Genomic DNA, 21,955 nt, shown 5'->3' with positions numbered 1-21,955 from the left:
CCATGAAAAATTTTTTAAAAATTACATTCATGTAGCAAAGTGAAACATATGATGCAAAAAAAGATCAAACAATCTTAAGGTGTACATAAAAAATCCTCAAAGTAAATTCAAGGCGGAATAATATTTATAATGAGAATGAATCAGTTACAGAACTTTCCCTAATTGTGGAGTGGCCTACTCATGTGCTGAAAACAGACCAACGCCTCTGTAGGACAGCAGGAGATTGTGGGCACATGGGAACTACAGATATCTGGGTAAACACTGATGAGGGAGTTCCCCAAAATTAGAGTAGTGGAGTCCTGTGATTAACTAAAAGATCATGGGATCTGATAAGAAACAGGACATTTACTGGAGCAGGAGTGAACAGAAAAGCAATTAGTATATCCAAGGGAAGCATTGGCCTCAAAAGTGTAGATATTTTTTTTTTCTTTTTTTAATTTAAAACCAGAATAGCTACTCTGGCATCTTCTGGAAGAACAGGTAATTGGAACTGAGGGCTGGATTAAGGAGAGCCTTCAGGTTGACAGAAGCGGTAGCTTCCATTGAGCAAATGACCAGAAACTCTTACACTTCAGACTTACTTTCACCGAAAGACTCCAAGGTGGAGTTTTAATCTAACTGCCATTGTTCCCAGGTAACAGTGGTCCCTTTACCTTCTGAATATAGCCCTCATTGCTCTAAGGCTTATTTTTTAAAAAAGTGTGTTTTTTTCCCCTCTTCTCCCCCACCCCCACTCCCATCCCCAACCACAAGATTAGGGTGACAGTGTTATCTGTTCTTCCCCTGGTTAATAGCCCTTGAACACACCCACTACAGGAAGGAGATAGGAGATGCATGCTGAGGATCTGGGAAGTGAATATCTCCCAAATTAACAAGTGAATCCTAACACAGTATCAGGGTGTTCTGGGACCCCCTACTAGAGCATACCTGGAATGTAACCCTTGAAGAGTTCCTTTAAAACCCCCCTGTCAAAAGAGGTGAAAGATTTATACAATGAAAACTACAGAACCCTAAAGAGAGAAGTAGAAGAAGATCTTAGAAGATGGAAAAATATACCCTGTTCATGGATAGGCAGAACTAACATCATCAAAATGGCGATATTACCAAAAGTTCTCTATAGGTTTAATGCAATGCCAATCAAAATCCCAACGGCATTTCTTGTAGAAATAGATAAAGCAATCATGAAATTCATATGGAAAAATAAAAGAGCCAGAATAGCAAAAGCAATTCTAAGCAGGAAGTGTGAATCAGGCAGTATAGCGATACCAGATTTCAAACTATATTACAGAGCAATAGTGACAAAAACAGCATAGTACTGGTACCAAAACAGGCAGGTGGACCAATGGTACAGAATAGAGGACACAGAGATTAATCCACAAAGTTACAACTATCTTATATTTGATAAAGGGCTAAAAGCATGCAATGGAGAAAGGATAGCATCTTCAACAAATGGTGTTGGGAAAACTGGAAATCCATATGCAACAAAATGAAACTGAATCCCGTTCTCTCACCATGCACAAAAGTTAACCCAAAATGGATCAAGGAGCTTGATACCAAATCAGAGACATGGCGTCTGATAGAAGAAAAAGTTGCCTCCGATCTACATACTGTGGGGTCGGGCTCCAAATTCCTTAATAGGACACCCATAGCACAAGAGTTAATAACAAGAATCAACAAATGGGACTTAAACTAAAAAGTTTTTTCTCAGCAAGAGAAACAATAAGAGAGGTAAATAGGGAGCCTACATCCTGGGAACAAATTTTTACTCCTCACACTTCAGATAGAGCCCTAATATCCAGAGTATACAAAGAACTCAAAAAATTAGACAATAAGATAACAAATAACCCAATCAACAAATGGGCCAAGGACCTGAACAGACACTTCTCAGAGGAGGACATACAATCAATCAACAAGTACATGAAAAAATGCTCTCCATCTCTAGCAGTCAGAGAAATGCAAATCAAAACCACCCTAAGATACCATCTCACTCCAGTAAGATTGGCAGCCACTATGAAATCAAACAACAACAAGTGCTGGCGAGGATGTGGAGAAAAGGGTACACTTGTACATTGCTGGTGGGACTGCAAATTGGTGCAGCCAATTTGGAAAGCAGTTTGGAGATTCCTCGGAAAGCTGGGATTGGAACCACCATTTGACCCTGCTATTGCCCTTCTCAGACTATTCCCTGAAGACCTTAAAAGAGCATGCTACAGGGATACTGCCACATCGATGTTCATAGCAGCACAATTCACAATAGCTAGACTATGGAACCAACCCAGATGCCCTTCAATAGATGAATGGATAAAAAAAAAATGTGGCATCTATACACAATGGAGTACTATGCAGCAATAAAAAATGACAAAATCATAGAATTTGCAGGGAAATTGATGGCACTAGAGCAGATTATGCTTAGTGAAGCGAGCCAATCCCTAAAAAACAAATACCAAATGTCTTCTTTGATATAATGAGAGCAACTATGAACAGAGCAGGGAGGAAGAGCAGGAAGAAAAGATTAACATTAAACAGAGACATGAGATGGGAGGGAAAGGGAGAGAAAAGGGAAATTGCATGGAAATGTAGGGAGACCCTCATTGCTATACAAAATTACATATAAGAGGTTGTGAGGGGAATGGGAAAATAAACAAGGAGAGAAATGAATTACAATAGATGGGGTAGAGAGAGAATATGGGAGGGGAGGGGAGGGGGGATAGTAGGGGATAGGAAAGGTAGCAGAATACAACAATTACTAATAGGGCATTATGTAAAATTGTGGATGTGTAACCGATGTGATTCTGCAATCTGCATTTGGGGTAAAATTGGGGGTTCATAACCCACTTCAATCTAATGTATGAAATATGATATGTCAAGAGCTTTGTAATGTTGTGAACAACCAATAAAAAAAAAGACAGACAAAAAAAAACCAAAATACTTAGGGTTTTATTTTCCATTATAGTATCTAATTATGTATTGCTTGAATATTGAAAAAGTACTGATTTTAGTATACTTAGATTTCTACTCAAGTATCTTTATGTTCTGCTACAAAATTAAAAGTTTTTAAAAAATTTAAAAAAAAAAAAAACCCTGTCCCTCCAGATCCAGAGCCACAACCTTTGGGACAGGAATCCCCTATGTTTCTCCTTTGCTAGCAAAGCAATAAATCTTCTTTTTCCTGTTTCTCAAAACCATGTCCTCATTATCAAATTGGCAATGATTGGCATTGGGGACAGGGACTGAGCTTTTGGTTACACCCACACTACAGCAGTTACTCATCATGTGCTGATTACTTCACAGGTATTATTTTATTTCTCCTCCAAAGGACACTATGACATGGACATAGTTCTAAGGAACAAGAGAGGATCAGACCCATTTACTAACTTGCCCAAAGTCAGCATAACAGGCTGGAATTCAGAATTGCCTCTCTTTTTCTGATACCCATTTTCTACAAACCATACTATCTTCTCTGTTGGTATAAACAATAAAAAGGGTAGTACTAAACTTTTGCAAAGTGTTTGACTTCCTACTACCTTGTATTCCCATAGAATAACTGTTTTTCTTAACAATATATAACTTTAACCCTGTGTTTCCTAGTAGATTTTTTGTCTTTTCACAGATGGCTCATGTTAACCCCAAAGTAAAGGAATTCATCTACACGAAAAACTTGTAAGACGATTTTTCCCAAGTCAGTTCCAAGCTGCAATTCTTAACAATAATATTGTTTTCTTGCTTCAGTATGCTTGGGTTAATAACAGTTACAATTTGTTGGTTATTCTGGGGTACCAGTGTCTATGACTGGGAATGTATGGTTAATTCTGAGTTTCAGGATTATTAATTGTATTGTTGCCACATGGTTAATCAACATTCTCAATACTTCTATTGAACATAAAAGCAGAATTTTGATCTGTATTCCTCTGGTCCCACCAGCAATACTTCAATGGTACTGACTGAGCTAAAGAACATGCTTGTCTCAAAAATAGCAAATCAAAATTTGAATAAGCATTAACATTTACAGAATTTTAAATCTTGAATATATACTATATATCTCCTCCATCACTAGATTTATGACAAAAAATATTCCCATATATTCTCAAAATAGCCTAAATTTAAGATGATGCCTTTTTTAAAAAGTCTGCTAAATGTTTCATATACCTCCAAGCTCAACTTACTAAATAGCAGATGAATCTTGGAAATGTGTCCTTTCCATGTTCTTTTTTTTTTTTTTTTTTTTTTTTTTTAAGAGAGAGTGAGAGAGGGGAGAGAGAGAGAGAGAGAAAGAGAGAGAGAGAGAATTTTTTTTTAATATTTATTTTTTAGTTCTCGGCGGACACAACATCTTTGTTGGTATGTGGTGCTGAGGATCAAACCCGGGCTACACGCATGCCAGGCGAGCGCGCTACCACTTGAGCCACATCCCCAGCCCCTCCATGTTCTTTTGATGGAAAAGTTAGAAAGCCAATTTTTCAACATAGTCCCAAGATTCTCTTTAGCTATTCTACTGCCTTTGGTGACAAGAATATGGACTCAGATAACCAAAATGTATCTGTATGGTGACTTTGAAGGTGTGCTACCCATCTACATTGTCAAAACAAAACAGTCGTCAATCATGTCAGGTTATTTTCTGAAAGTTGCCTTCCCAAAAGAAGAGGTTTTTCAAGTTAATATACATTTTTTTTATTGCTTCCCTTTTGTAATAAACATTGCAAGTTAACATTTGGACTTACTCTTGAGAATCCAGTGGAATGAGAGGGAAAATAATTGGCTATATGAGCTCTTTGTTTAAGTTTAAATGCATTTTATTTTTAGAAGACCTAAATGGCATTTTATTTTCTTAAAAACAATGTCTACACTCCAAATAAATCACTGTCAAAACGAATGAAGAGCTCAAGATGACATGAGTCCCATTTGTCTTAAGTGCTGGTGGTGTGTGGCTAATGAACAGCAGTGATGACAGATGATACATCCACAAGCACTGCTATACCAGATCTGTTAGATTTATTAACATCTTTCCATTTCTAAACCATCCTTCAAGAAAAATCACACATGAGGACACACCATCCTCACAATAGTCTGAGAACAATCCTGCCATCAGGATTGATGTTTACCCCCATCAAGAACTGGTAATTTTAGAAATTAGTGAGAATGAGCTTGATTTGTCTTGCAGGTCTCTCTGGTCCCTGTTTTTCAAGTCTGTCTTTGATTGATTTCATGCAACCTTGACCTACGTCTTGGAGGCATCCTTATTGAGGCTGGTTTTCTGCAAGTGATCCTTCATTATAATATTGACACCAGTGTGTAGTACTTTCGGTATCTTCTCTCTCAGAACCCTCACCAGGGGCACTTCCACCAATGAGCATGTCATCAGTGGTACCCTCTGTCCTATACCATCTTGCCTTCCACCTCTAGGCAGAGCCTATCTATGATCTTCATGAACTTATAAATGTCATTAGAATATCCCCCTGTGGTAGATGAGGTCCCTGTGGATTATCATGATTGTGGCTGGAGAAGAGGACCAGGGCACTAATTCACAGAAGCCCAGAGTGGATGGAAGAAACCTACAGCTCTTAAAATTTGTACTTTAAATTTATGTGATGAATACTGTGTATAATAGTGCTATGTTCTAAATCTGTCTCATTTATATTATCATTTCCAGGACCAAAATGTAAGTGATTATTCAGTTCTCTACAGAAATCATAGGTTATTCACTTCAAATTCTAATCACATAGCCCCCACAATGACAAAAGGCCACCAGACAATCAAAGCTTAATTGGGTTTTCAATAAAGTTGAATCAACAGTGGCTCTTTGAGAGCCAGAATTCTGTTGATCTGATCCAATATAAGCAAAGGGAGTATAATTGACACAGAGAACAGTGTACACGCATACTGTCTCAATGAAAACATGACTGTTCTCATAAGAAAACAGATGTTTGCTAAGTTAATCTGATTTATTTTGCCTTTTCTGAAAGATATAAAGATGTCCTTGAGTGGTTGCTAGGTAACATATTTGAGTTTAAGAAAAAAGCTAAGACTTACAGACTTGGGAGTATTAATTCATATATATATTTCTTTTTGGTAAAATAGGAAATTAGAAAGTAGGTAAATACATAAGACAAAGGCTTAATTTGACATATCTTTCTTACTCTCTCCATGCCCACCAGTGCAGAGTTGCAATAGTACCCTGTGAGCATTTTCAGAAGTGAAGCAGGATACCCAACTGGTATACCTAGAGCGTCAGACTACTATATGTGAGACTTCTGATAAGGAAGTTGTAAATAAATCACATATGTACTTCATTTGGTATAACCAATACTTGAAATCATGTGGAAAACCTTGTCAAGAGTTGGCAAAGCAAAAAAAAAAACCTTGACCATAGCGTGGCCTTCACTTTACAGTAAGCCACAATTGAGTCTGCTCTCCTATGCATCCATTTCTCCACCCACAGACACCAAACTTTTGTTCTCATTCTGTGATATTACTACTCATTACAAACATATTCTGTTGTCTTTGAAATACCTTTTTCCTATATGGTTCCTTAAAAGAAGCTTTCTTTTTTATTCTTTTTCTTTCTTTGAATGAAACACTGGAGTAGCTGTATATATAGTCTCTGTGGTAGAGTGTAATCATGGTCACAATGCCTACTCTTCCTGTAATGATATGGAATCTATTTCTCCAACCTTGGTTTGGGGTTGGCCATTTGATTAGTTTTGTCCATTGCAATCTTTGCAAACATAAATGTAAGCAGAGCCTGGGAAGATTTTTGTACAATGGGTCTTGCCTACTTGCTGCTCTTGGAACTCTAAGATGCCATGTAAAAAAGCTTGGCAATCCTACCGTATGATGAAAATTCATTTGGAGAGAAGCTCCAGTTACCCCACAGTACCAGATGAGGTCATCATAAACCAGCTTGCTGAGGGCCATATATAATCCGCAGAAGCAGTCATTTCACTGACCAGAAGCTGATTACAAGCATAAGTGAGTCCATGGAGCACAAGAGAGTTTCAGCAATAAACCCAGTCCAAATGGTCAATCCAAAAATTTGTGCACTAAATGGTCATTGCCTTAAGACATGGAGTTTTTGGTTAGTTTTAAGCAAAAACTACTTGATACATTTTCCAGTAAATAGAACAGGTGTGGACATGCTAAAAGTATCCAAATTTAACAGCTCTGGACTGACTGGCATAAAAGGTCTTTGTAATATTGGTTGTGATGATACTCAGCCAAATAGTTTTTCTTTATGGATCACTGGTTTACATAATACATTTGCAATATGCAAGGTGGTATTTTTCTAAATGAAAATAGCTGTAAGCAAAGGAAGAGTCGGTAAGTGGTATTTAATGTGTTTTGTTTAGGAAGAGCTCTAAAAATGTCGGCCATTGAAATCCCAAGGGTCTAGAAGGAAGAGAGTAACATCATAACGATTCCATATAGAAAGGCAGGTTTATTGCTTGGTTATGATTTATTCAATTTAGATTTCATATCATTTGTTGACCCTTCTGATAGAAAACAATGCTGCCAACTTGGGTACTGGTGAATTCGCTTTTCTAGATTCCATTTTATTCTTTTCAGGTTTAAGAACAGAAACAATCAGTTATGAGGATCCACATGGTCACAGCCTTTGGATATGAAAAGTTAATATAGGAGTCAGGGTCCTCAGGGAAAAGAGGCCCTTCTTGGTATTATAAACATAAGACATTTAATTTGATATTAATAACTGAAATGATGGAAAGGCAATAAATAAAATAGGGATGTTTAAGTAACCCAGGTTTTAGCAAGAACAGGAAACTACCATCACCTTTACAGCAAGAGGGAAAAGGGCTTTAGAGATGGGAAGCTATAAGGCCACTGAGGAGGGGCCACACTTCCTGTATGAAATGCCAACTCACTCCCCATAGCAGGTGGGGGGGGGAGAGGGAGGGAGGGAAGAAGGGAGGGAGGGAGGGAAGAGGGCAGGCACCAAGAAACACCCTGGACTTTGGCCCTGCCCCTTCAACTTCCCACAGCATCCTTCACAGCTGCACAGGCAAACAAGTTAAAATATAGCTTCCTGAAGAGCAGGTTATGGACTGGAGTGTGAACAGGCAATACCTGGGTACAACAAGAAAGACACTGGAAGAAAATAGAGCTGTTTTAACATGCAAATCATTAATTATGTTAAACTGTATAATCCCAAGGAGTAAGTAAACTCAGTAACACACTTAAAATAATTGAACAAGACTAATGACAAAAAAGATGCCTCTTCATCCTTTTATTGCTCATTCAAATTGTTTTTTGATATCCTGATAAAAGTTATGAATTAGTATTTTCAATTTAAAGTTAATATTTGAAGTAATGAAGAGGATAAGATGTAGAAACATTACTTAGGTTGTAATCCCTGCCTTGGCAGTTATTAACTTTGTAATTGTGGGCAAGTTAATAAAGTAAGTCACAGTTTTCTCATACACAGAACTGAGTAAGAACAATATTTGTGTAATTTATTTATACTGAAGGTTAAAGTGATAATTCAGGTCAAGTTATTCCCACAGCATCTGGTATAGAACACATCAACAGTAGATATTAAAGCACTGGGTATTATGTTTTGCAAGTTATAGGAATAATACTCTGTGTTAAATGTGGCTTTTGTTTTCCATTGTAATTTTCAGATAATAATTAATATTCTATTTATAAGTCTATTTAGACTTAACAGTAAATATCAGCTTGACTTGTGCTATTGTCAGAGAATAGCCTGGATATTATTATTTTTTTTTCTTCTGGCATTGAATTCCATCGTCTGTATCCTTGGTGTTTTTATAAAATATTACTAATTGAAACTCTTATCACTCTGGGAATATTACATTTCTAGAAATCACTGTAATACTAAAGCAATGGTGGTTTGGATATTGAGATGAAATTAACATGTCATGATTTTCAGTAATGTATTCTGTCAATCCTAATGTCTATCATAATCAGCAACTATTGTGATCCAACTCAAAAGTTTGGTAGAAAGATACTTTTAACCAAATGTCTTTGCAAATGCCTTGTCTTTGGATGTTTTAGGCGGAATGTCATTAATAGATTAAAATATCTTTTAATGCAACAGAAAAAAGTATTAGATAAATTTTGTACTTTAGAATTGTTGAAAATCAGTGGAAAACCTACTGTTCCCCCACCTCAACTAATGCCTAAGAGCTTTTACTCTGTTCCTAATGCCATTTCTCTATCATGTTTCTCTTAGTAGATTTAATCATTTCTTTCTCTGTTTTTGTATTTTTCTGCTGAATAAGCTCGACTATAGAAGGTACAATCGGAAATGCTCGTTCGGTTTTTTCTTCAAAACAATATCAGGAGTTGTGGTTTTCTTTTCTCAGAATAAAATATTAAGCTAGTTGTATATATTGTCCAATGTCATTTATTCTTTCAAGTAATATCCAATTATTTGGATATTCGAGTAATATACAGTCTCTTTTACTTTGGTATTTTAAAAATCAGGTGCAATCTAAATCTCCTTTAACATCAGTCCAACTTCAGGGCATTATAATCTCTTTTCCCTTGCTCATATGTATGCTCCTCTACAAACATACAAATAGCTCACTCTCTCATTTCAATCATGTCTTTGCTCAAACATCACCATGTCAGAACAGGGTTCCTTAAATTTCTTGATAAAAATGGTTTGTCCCCACTGCAATCCCATCCCTGGCTCATTCCATACATTGCTTTATTTTGTTCAAGAGTTTATCATCACTTGATACACCATAGCTTTCTCTTCCAGTTGCCCCCAACACCCCAACTATTAGAATGTCAGTTTCATGTGATTCAGCGCTCTGTCTTGTTCACTCCTGTATCACCAGTGGCTTGGACAGGGTCAAGCTCATCAGAAATGCTCTGTAAATATTGATGGGATAAAATGAATGACTGAGGAATGCCTGAGTCCACAGTGTCCACATAGCAAACATATTACCAATTTTTAAAACTTCCTTTTCTTTATAGCTCTACAGGAAAAGATAATGCAGTGAATTATCTTTTCTCAGAGATAGAGTAACTATCTTCAAGGATCACAGGAAAGGTACCCTCCTCATCCCAACAAGATTTTGGAGATATAGAATGGTAAAACTGCAAACAAACAAAAAAAAAATACAAAGAATACGCTATCTGTGTGGACTCCATGTTGTGACTGGTATGTCTTTCTTTCTTTCTTTTAACATGAAAAACTCCAGTGGGAAAGCCCTGGCTTGTGTGTCTGTTTTTGTCAAGCATTCAAAAGTAACTGATAATCTCTACATCTGTTATTTATTTGACAGATCTCCAGAGGGCCATATAAGTGGAAATTTCAGAGAAATCCTAAATATACTCCCTGGCTCTGTGCAATGACAGAAAGAGCTTTTAACTATTATAAAAGTGTTGGGTTTAAATTAATCACTCACACAATAGCTACTGATGCATTCTTGAATAAAGCATGTGAAATTCATGATTTGTTCACTATTTTATTTAGAAATAAAAACTAATTATACATATTGCATATTGAAATTAGCCCCCCTTGACTCCGGGAAGGAGTAAAAGCCAAAGAAAATTTGCAGCTGGTCAGGAAGTAATCCAGGGAGGAGACATTTTTGCAGAGAAGGAAGAGAAGAGGATTAAAAGGCATGAGGGAAGACATTCAGGGTTTTGTTAGGGTGTTTTCAAGGATTTGAAAATTGGAATCCAAAGGAAGCAGCATATCTTCCAAACACACATATATATAAACAAACAAAAGAATCATCAGAAATTAAATGGAGCTACTCTGGCTTAGATTTTTTACAAACCACTTAAATGATTTATTTTGCAAAGATTATCCATGTTGAAACAGATATTTGGTATAAAATAGAAAATACCAGATCACTGAACCATACAAAGGACTCACGCATTTCTTTAAAAAAAATTATTTTTAGTTGTAGATGGACACAATACTTTTATTTTATTTATTTATGTGGTGCTGAGGATTGAACCCAGTGCCCCACACATGCGAGGCAAGCACTCTGCCACTGAGGCACAACCCCAGCCCCTTATGTATTTTTTAACCTGATAAAAGTTTTAATTATTATAATAAGCTTAAATTGCTTTTTTTTTCCTGAATAAAAACAGGTACCTGAACATTGGTTTTTGCAGGATATTTAAGAAATTCAATATTTGCTTTATTCCATAACAGACTAGACAAAACCCCATGGATCTTTTACTCTATATCCACATAAGGAATAAAAAACCAAGAAGTAGAGTTATCCCACAGAGTACTAGTTAACTTGAGAAATTCAATTCATGCCTGTGATCATAATTTATTTTAATGGAATCCCCAAAACAAAGAAATTGCCCTTCAAATGTGATTTTTAAATAAAAGCAAAATCATTTATCTTGCAATTTCATCATGTAGAAACATCTGCAGCAAAACACTAGAGAGCACCCCTGACTAAAATATCAAAGTGACTGCTGTACTCAGAGGCCAGATGAAGTAGAAGCAGCATATATCATCTGTGCACCACTAAAAATCATCTTACATGTTCTCAAATAATTGACTGATCGACAGCTTGATGACTGAATGAATGAATGAATGAAGCTCCTGACAGCGAATCAAAGCCATGATCTATTTACATGCCAGTAAGACCAATAGTATTAGTCTGCTGAAGAATGCTAAAGGATTCTCTTTTAAGGCAGTTTTAAAAGTTGGCATAGATACAAAATGTAAAATTTATGGGAAGCATTAACCAGCTAAACATCTGCTGAAATTCTGATTCAATTAAAAGCAGAACATCCCATAAAACCTCAACTTGGCTTCCTTAAAATGTCATGGCTCAGATGGAGGGGGTGGGGCCTTCTGCTCTGGATATGATTAAGATCCACAAAGAATTAAAAACTAAAAAAGGAAAAAAAAGTCAACGTTCAGTGAACCTATATTACAGCCCAGGTAAGTGTTCTTCAAAAATAAATAAATAATTAGATAAATAAATACATGACAATTAAAAAGCTGCATGAGAAATCTAAGATCCACACCAAACTGAAAAAGGATCTGTACAGTAGAAAGAAAGACAAAGGGACAAATGACTAAGGAAATACACTTTTCAAATCCTATGGAAAAAGCTCTGAGCCTGGCACATGCTAAGAATTGTGTGAACATTTTAATGACTAATATTGTAAGGAGAGAAATTAGGTAAGTGAAAGAGAAGAAAAACACTCAACTCCTGTTTCATTTCTAGCCTTCAACCACCGATAGCATAGTAGAGTTACCATCATTTACACATATACTCCCAGAATTCAGGAACTAATCTTCCAATGAAGTACAATTTGTCTAAGTCAAATTAGCCTGATACCTATAAAAAAAAATCAAACTATGTTAATGCAGTATATATGAAATTCTGAGAATAATGCCTGGTATTTGGTTAAATATTTGATAAATATTAACCATGATCATCATTGAAATCTTCATTCTTTTTTTTAACCTTAAGTTTATTTATTTATTTTTATATGGTGCTGAGGATCGAACCCAGGGCCTTGCACATGCTAGGCACGTGCTCTACCATTGAGCCACAGCCTTAGCCCCTGTTGCAAGAATTCTTTAGAATCCTCTACCATACCCTGATCATGACTGAATGAATGAATGAAGCTCGTGACAGTGAATCAAAGCCATGATATATTGATTTCACCAGTATTAGCATAAGGACGTGCCTTTGGTTTGTCCTTAGCTAAATGGTTCTCCTATAAGTATAAGACCTGCAGTGTACAAGAGATAGGAAGTAAAATAAAATGTGCGTGTGTGTATGTGTGTTTGTGTGTGTAAAACTACATCACAGAACCACATACACTATGTATTAGGGCCAAATATGGTATTTTAAATGTTTTTTTTCCTACTATGCACATTTTTCATGCCATACATGAACTTTAGAAATTCATTAAATAAAATTGTGACTCTAATGAAACTAGTAAATGTTACTGAAATAACTGAAGATAAAAGTCAATAAAAATTATGAAGTTACTTTATTTTTTATTTTTTTATTGGTTGTTCAAAACATTACAAAGCTCTTGACATATCATATTTCATACATTAGATTCAAGTGGGTTATGAACTCCTATTTTTACCCCAATATACTGAAATCTTTAAGGGACTACTTCTTTCCAAAATTCTTGAAAAAAATCATGTTTTAAAAATTATAGAGATAATATAAGATGCTTTTAAAAAACCAAGAAATATCAGTTTTCAAAAGTGAGGAAAATGTGTATTGGCAAATCACTAGCATGATGTTGATTTATAAAAAAGGTTCTAGTGTGAATTATAGTTGACTCTTAAACAACACAGATTTGAACAATGTGGATCTACTTTTAGGCAGATTTTTAAAAATTTTGCAATAATTGCAAAAAACTCAGACATGCCACATAATCTTGAAATATCAAGAAATTAAGATATATCATGAATGCATAAAATACGTGTAGATGCTATTCTATTTTGCTCATTTGCTACCATAAAATATATGCAAACCTATTGTAAAAAGCGAAAGTTAATCAAAACTTATACACACAAACATAGACTAAGTGGCACCATTCATAGTCAAAAATAGACAAATGTAAAATTGCAGTACTAAATCATAACCACACAATTAACTCCATTACTTTCTATACGTCATAATTTTGTAGCCACCTCTGGTTGTAATGGTGGTGAGCTCAAGTTTGCCAGGTTCTACTTAACATGCTACATGATGCTAATCATTTCAGTCTGAGCATTTAGTCTCCCCAGTAAATTTTCTGCTGCAGTAAAAAGTGATCTCTCATGGTTCTCACCTATTTTCACCACACATTATAAATATAACATACAAAATAGATGCTAGTCGGTTGGCTTCCAGTCAACAGCAGGCTATTAGTTAAGTTTTTTGGGACTCAAAAGCTAGATGTGGCTTTTCAAGTATTAGGGGAGAGTGTGGGCACCTCTATCCTCTGGGCTGTTCGAGGGTCAACTACACTATACAATAGATTTGTGAAATTCACAAATTAAAACATTTTGTTTTTTAAATTTTTAGTACTCAGATCTTATTCACTGGAGGTATGGCTCAGGAGTAGAGCATTTGACTGCAAATAAACACAATATTTTGTAACAAGTTTATTAGGCACTCCTCAGTTTATAGAACTATCCTTTCATTCTCTACCTCAATAGTTATAAAGCATTTTCCCTGTGTGTGTGCCCAAATTTCCCTTTTTATATAAGGGTACCAGTCACAAGATTAGGATCTACCCTAATGGGGTTTGATTCCATTAGAGTTAAATTTGCAAATACCCTATTTCTAAATAAGGCCACATTCTCAGATACAGAGTAGGATTTAAGCATGTCTTTTGGGGTGTAGAACTCAAATCCCAACAGCATTACATTGTAGGTAATTTACATTATACTGTCTTAGTGTTGAACATAAACTTCATCCAAGTAGGTATTCTTTTAACAGATGAAAAACAGCCTTGCTATTTTTTCAGATGACACTGAAAGTAAGAGAAAAAGGCTTAACTTAAACATAAAACTGATTATAAATGCTATACATTTGAAACTGGAATATAAACATCATGTAGTTACATTATGTATGCTCAATGATGTAATGATCTTTCTGATTAACATGGCCCAACTTCCTTGAACAAATGACAAGTGAATTAAAACATTAATTTTCTATTAAAATAAATACATCTGGTAATAGAAGTCAAAGTACACATAGACTATGATAAATAATTGAAACTTAAAATACATTTCTAAGTCTGAAAGACTGATTTTTGATCAACACTGTGGAATAATTTTGTTTTTCTCCATCAGGCTATAGATACTTTTAAGTTAAAATTAATTAGAGATGACTATAAATAGTCATTTGTGTATATAGAACAAAAGATCATTTACCAGAATGTTGTGGGAAAATTTAATATGGAATGCAATTCAATGAGTCCTAATTGAAAATAAACCAATATATTCTGTAATCCGCCCCTATTAATTTATCTTGTAACAGAAACACAGATATAAAATTGAAAGTGAAAATCTGAAGCAATTCAGGTTTGAAGAAGAGACTCTCATAAACTTTTGGAGGTTAGAAAATTTTCATACTTCCACTGGTCAACAGGAGAGACTGATTTTATGATTAATGCTAGATTGAATCACGTACTCTCAGGGGAACTCTAGGACAGATTGCCTGTTCTGGCATTTTTTTTTTTTTTAAACTGAGGAGTCCTGAGGCTTTGGGCCACTGTTCATACTGAGATGACACTCTGTCCTTCCACCAACATGACACTTTCAGTTTTTCTAGAGCCAGTGGCTAGTTGACATGATGCAGCCCTGCTCAAAGGGCATTCATTCCTGCTGTCATTCACACAGAACCTCTTCATTGTGCACATACTATTTTTCTAGGTACTGCATTCACTTCTCTCCCAAATAGGAAAGTTTTGTGAGTTTTCCCTTTTCTCTTATATTGTTGTTACTGATTAGCTGATTAGCATCTATACTATTGCAGGGAACCTGCTTTCACATGGTTTTCCTGATTTACCTTATTAGCTACCATCTTTTATACCAGCAGCCTTATTTCTCTACACTCAAGGGTATTCTTTTGAACATAGAATAGAGGGTATACCCTGTGTGCTGACGGTTCTCTTCTTCCACAGATGTCACTTGTTTAGGTGCCAGAGGCCTTCTAGGTCACCAACCGCAGGTTAAGAGGATTTGTTGGAACTTTAGCTTCTCAATGAGGAGGAAGACTTCTGGGGGCCAAACAGTAGCCAGTTGCTGAATGAAGTACAGGTCAAACACAAACTAAGATACAGGCAAGGGATCCTTTTTAGGTAAAAATGCCTTTTTTTAAAACAATCTGTTTAAAATAAGAATATCCCAATTTTGTTTCTTTCTTTCCATTTCTTTCTCTTTCTCTTTCATCCACCCCCTCCTCTTTTCTATATTCTTTCTTTCATTTTTGTTGCTGGGGATTGAACCCAGGGCCTTGCTCATGCTAAGCATGTACTCCTCCACTGAACTACACCCTCAGTGCCCTCAGTCTCCTTTCTAACTGAACTCCCTGTGGGACATAGCTTAAGAACACCCTGATAGTACAATAGTGCTGTTCTGACAAGAGCTTTAACATAAAAACAGTAGGAACATTGTAAAGATGTCTCAAAAATGACAATAGCAAAGACATTTACATGATCCTTGAAATACAATGACATGTCTTAGTCCTCTAATGGGTATCTATCCCAGTAGGGGAAAAATGTATATTAAACCCATATTTAGACATTCATTTTTTTGTGTCTAAAGTAAAATGTGATAGTTTAAAAAAATACATTTAACTATAGACCATAATGATTTCAATGGAATCTTTGATTGTTCTAAAGATGAAAGAGATTATCCCACAATATACCCAGCATTCATAAAAAATCATGTATGCAAGAAAACCATAAAATTGTTCTACTTCTATGGACATATTAGATAAGGCAAGGCAATCAAAAAGTGCCTAAACTTCCTGAAAATAGTTGATTTTTTAAAAATACAAAAGTATACTGCATTAGGGAATGTTTTAATAAGGAACTAGTCTCAATTAAAAGAGAAATAACAAGCTAATCCAACTCTATTCCATGACTACAAGATATTATTATCCTCATTTTACAGATAAGGAAACTGAGGCTGAGAGAAATTAAATACCTTGATCAGTGTCCACCTGCAGATGGAAAGGCCATGGTTTATATCCTGTCCACCTATTTTCACTCATATTCTTTTTTCTGAATGATGTAACTTATGGTTTATTTTTACTTTCAAATTCTTTTAAATATAAACTATTCAGTGTATTTTCATAAGCAAGGATAAAGTACTGTCATTATACAGAAAAAGCAATCTGATCTATAAATTATGGAAAGAAGAAAATCTCTTAGAATGGTATGCTGAATGTTTCTCTGAAATATTGTGAAAAGTGAAACACTGGAAAAACCCACCCATTAATCAGGGTATTTCAACTATATCTAAGATGGTTATCAAAGAAAGCTTGTGCTTTTATGATGAATATTATTTTTAGAAAAATAGTGGAAAATCCAAACATGACTGTAAAATGAAATTAGTATCACCAAAACCTGTCTAGACACCCAAAGTGAAAGAATAACAAGTATATACTCTTCTCAAAGTGTATTTATCCTCTTAAAAATATTTGTATCATTGTTTCTTCTTCTAGGAACATATTTATATGCATATTGGTAAGAGATACCCATTGGAAACTATTTTATATAAGACTTCCAAGTTTTTCAGTGAAGCACAATATATTTAGCCCATAAGAAGTTATAAACCATATGGCAGCTCCAAAACTTTCTTGAGACATATGTTGTTAGCTTTATATTATATTTATAATACAGTAAATTTAATATTTATGTTTATTTCTCAATATGTAATTAGAAGTCTATATGGAAATAAGCAATTTTGTATATAAGTTGTTTGGGAACATCCTGCTCACAAACATGCAATTTGTGATTGCTACTTACATAGAGCAGCTCATTATGTTTTAAAAATATAAAATATAAGAAAATTGCTAAAAACCACGATCCAACCACAACTCTATAGTTTTTATATGGGAGTAGTTTATTTCTGGCTTTCCAGAATATTATGGAAGAAAATTATATAGCAATCACTTTGTGCTTAATACACAGGCTACCAACTTTGTCTAGCTACTTGCACTGAGAAAGAAAAGTTCATAAATGTTCACACCTATTTACAAGTACATGACAGATAAGAAATGGTGCAATCAGTTAACACTGAGCCTATTCACTGTCCCAGTGATATGGTTAGGATTTTAAATATTCCCCCCAAAGGCAAGGTTTGTCTAGATGCAGCAAGGTTTAATAGTAGGGTCTTTGGAAGTTGACAGGATTCTGAAGTCTCTGACCTAGTGAATGGATTAATCTATTCATGGATGCATATATTATGAATTTCAGAAGAGAGGTTTTATTATAAGACAAGTGATCTCTCACTGATTCTTGGCCACCATGCAGGGAGCAGCTTTGTTCCTCTGCATGCTCCTTGACATGACCCAGAGGCAAACAATAGAGGCAAATGAGCATGGACTAAAACCACTGAAATGGATCCAAAATAAATCTTTCCTTTTTTAAGTTGGTTTTCTCAGGTATTTTGTCATAGTAACAGAAAGATAACACACCCAGTATCATGCAAGGGTCCGATATATTGACTCATTCACTTTGTCTTAGATGTTTATAATGTTAGAAGATGGTTACCAGCATTTCAGATTTCTTAACAGAAAATTAGGTATATAATATCTATACTCTAAGGTTAGCTGCTCTGCTCCTGGTTAATAAAAATGTTAGTAGTTGAATAGCTAACACTTAGGCAGACCTACAATATGCCAGGCATTCATCTGAACCCTTCCATGAACCGTCCTTAAGTCTTCACAACAACTTTGTGAAGAGGGACTCTTTCATTTTTACTAAGAAGGAGAAGGGAAGAAACTTGAGCAAATCACACAGCTAGTGTGTGGTGGAGCTAAAATGTGAACTCAGGCTGACTGGCTCAGTCATAATTTTAACAGTTTGCTGCACTGCCTGAATGTTCTCTAATCCCTCAAACCTCCCCCATTATTAACTGATTATATTATTAATTATTAACTGAGTATATTTAAAAATAAATATGAAAAAGTAATCTTTCCTTTCCTGTAATTATTAATGACTGTCTCAATATGTCATTCAGATATAAAAATCAGGTTTTTAAATCTCCATTACAGCAAATATAAATTCATGCAAAGAAGATGTAGTCCAAAAGGGGTTTACTGTATAGATTCAGAGGTTTGTCTGCCCTAAGGTCATTCTTCGAGATCTAGAAAAGCTATAAGCAGGTAAATGGAAATTAACTGGAAAGCTCTTGGGAATAAATGCTTTTTTTGCTCTCTCCTTGGCATCTATTTATTTCTGATGTCTTCATTCATGCCTGCTTTAATCTGTTTCCTTCTTCTCTCACTGAGGATAAACTGGCCTTCTCTGCTTTGCATATCCATCACTAATCCAGGTCTGATATTTCTGAGTTAATTAATCCACGTTTGTAGTTTTCTATACTCCTGGTATCACAATGTTCAGCAAGAACAACTAGAGATGGTAGAGCTTAGATCTAGTCAGAAGTGAACCATAGGGAGCAAGGTCTCCTTGCATGCTAACCACTCAGTAGATGGTGGGAACTGTTCTTACGGAAGTGAAAGGAGGCAACCATGGCATGGTGGTTCGAGAAGTTAAGAGAAATCCAAATGTTCTTGTTAGGTCAATAAGTTTCCACTGAGATCAAAACACAGTAGCATATTACCCTGGTAAATTTTGTACAATGTTTATATGGGTTTCATCGATTAATAGAGCTTCAATGAAAATATAAATTAATTGCTATTCTTAAAGCTAAAAATTATTTCTATTTGGAATTACGTTAGGGTTAATTCCAAAAAAACTTTCAAAAAATGAGAAATGCATTAAATTTGAACAAAAAAAATCAGTGTATATAACTACATAACTAATTACATAAACAAATTATTAACTGAGTATATTTGAAAATAAATATGAAAAAGGAAAGAAAATACAAGAAATTATGGCACTAAACACCCATACCCCCAGATAAATTACACACATTCTTTAGACTTCCATCAATCCCTTAAGTTGAGATCATTTGACTAATGTGTTTTGAAGGTCTTTTCTAATTTCAAAATTATATGGTGTTATTTTTCACCCACAAATGAAGTAGTTAAGGCAATAATCTAAAATATAAATAAAAATATTTTCAAATGAAATGAGTTACTAATAATATTTAAAAATGCATGGGAAAGAAAAACATTTTCCCCTTGTTGAGAACAAGGAACAATTATAAAGATGGTACATTTGAACTTTTTCCCCCAGAATAATCTCCACAACTTGCAATATATCTACTTATCTTGAATCTATATTTTAATATTGCAATTGGTATTTTTAAAAAACCAAGTTCCAGAAGACATATATGATACTTTGTGGTATCAACAGGCAACTTTTTTTTTTTTTTTTGTACCAGGGATTGAACTTATGGGTACTTAAATCCTGAGCCATATCCTCAGCCCTTTTTTATTTTATGTTTTTATCTTGAAACAGAGTCTTGCTAAATTATCTAAGGCCTCACTAAGTTGCTGAGGCTGGCTTTGAATTTGTGATCCTCCTATTTCAGTTTCTTGAATCTCTGGGATTACAGGCGTGCATCACTACAGCCAGGGAAAGGGCAATTCTTTAATGAAATAACAAGATGCATTCAAAGTTATTTGGAAACTGTGGAGATAATATATGGACTTTGCTACCACTAGGCTGTAATTAAGAAAATAACTATTCATTCCTTGGTATGTGTATTGACTGTTATACTCTTTTCAGATCTCTTTCTTAGTACTTGAATTAAAGCAACCATATGGAATGGCCCCCACTGTAGAAAATGAACACTAACTCGAGTTAGGATAAAGTGAAAAAGAAAATTAGAATAGACATAATTGGAATGAAATAGTCATGAAAACAACTTTTGATCTTAAGCACAAAACAAGTTAGGATAGAATTAAGAAAACCTGGCAACAGTCCTATAGTAAATTTAAAGACCACAGCTATGCCTTTCTATTCTGTTCTGTGTCGCTTGGTATTCATGACCACTTACCTTTTGGCATAATCTTATACACTTGGTTTCAACATCAAGGTCAGTCCAAATAACATTTAAAACAACAACAACAATGAAAGGCTTATTTAATCAAACAGTTGGGCAGTTTGACAAATCTCTGGTTTGATGAAATTAACCAATTTATACAGTGAGAATCATTGGTCTAGGAACCAATCTCAGCTAAAGCAGCATTCCTATTAGAGATGATTAAGTACAAGAGATCATTAGGAGAAGCTCTACTACCAATTAATATTAAAAAGTAAGATTTCAGGAGATAATTTTTTAAATAAAATACATAATGACTAAATCTTAATGCTAGATATAGAAATTAAGAGTACAAATTACTTGTTTCAGAGCCAAATAAATGGAAATACATTTATTATAAACTAACTTATTCCAATCTCAACACTTTTTACCCATGTACCTGTGTGTGTGTGTGTGTGTGTGTGTGTGTGTATCAGACAATTATTGCTGCATCCTGAGGGCACCTCTTATATGCTACTCAAAAGACAGTACTGGGAAACAAACTCAGTGACCCCAAACAGAAACTCCAAGGAACTGATGTTGCTTAACTCTAACTGGTATAAAGAAAACCAGCTGAGCCTGAATTTGAGTCAGAGCAGAAAAAAAAAATACAGTAAGAAAAAAGAAACACACACACACACACACACACACACACACACACACACACACAGACACACACGTACGTACATAACTCAGAAAGAGAGAAAGCGGCATATGGAAGGCAAGGATAGATAGTCCAGATTTGGAGAGTAGAGTGAGCAATCTCCAGGTGAGTTTTATTTTTATATTAGACTTAGATGAACTTTATAACTACTGAAATTACATGTGTTGAATTTCTTCAAGCCTAGAATGTGTGCCTTCTGCTGCCCTCAGAATGCCTAGGCCGTGAGTACAGAGCTAAAGAGAGCAGACTGGCAAAGTTAAAATACACCACTCAATAAAACTGCCAAGTTCTCCTTCCATAAAAATAAAGAGGCAGACACTAGCCCAATCTGCCCAAAAGCACTAATGGGGTTTTAATTTAGAAGAAATTGGATGAGAATGAAATACTCTTCTTTTACTGATAAGTCTATTTCCAGCTTTAGAGGTGAATATAGCAAAAAAGACAGTCAAAAATTTAGGAGTGTAGCTAAAGAAATAAAGGGCACTCATTATACAGCAGAAGGAACATTACAGCAAACTGAAGAAAAAGAAATATTATAAATTAAGTTGATCAAATGATGAATCTCAGTGAGAGCATAGTTTATAATGAAAAAGAAATCAGACAATCTTTTAAATTCTGGACAAAGAAATTATGTCTTTTCATGA

General features: G+C 35.1%; 1 protein-coding gene and 1 long non-coding RNA gene across 6 annotated transcripts in view; both read right to left on the bottom strand.

Annotated features, from left to right (window-relative positions):
* NAV3 (neuron navigator 3) overlaps positions 1-21,955 on the bottom strand; it is a 353,745-nt gene that overhangs the window by 255,924 nt on the left and 75,866 nt on the right. The window lies entirely within an intron of this gene.
* On the bottom strand, positions 12,971-21,311 carry LOC308657725. 2 transcript variants are annotated; one of them, XR_014024043.1, is made up of 3 exons: positions 20,624-21,311; positions 15,579-15,730; positions 12,971-14,454 (listed from the first exon to the last, which is right to left on the bottom strand). It is a non-coding gene; the product is annotated as an uncharacterized lncRNA (long non-coding RNA). The 2 variants fall into 2 exon arrangements; XR_014024044.1 differs by lacking the exon at positions 20,624-21,311 and having other exon boundaries at positions 15,579-16,617.

Source organism: Spermophilus citellus (genome assembly GCF_964194105.1).
Source record: "Spermophilus citellus genome assembly, chromosome: 10".
Lineage (NCBI taxonomy): Eukaryota > Metazoa > Chordata > Mammalia > Rodentia > Sciuridae > Spermophilus > Spermophilus citellus.
Note: the sequence above shows the minus strand (reverse complement) of the source record. Positions and strands in the feature narration are given on the sequence as shown.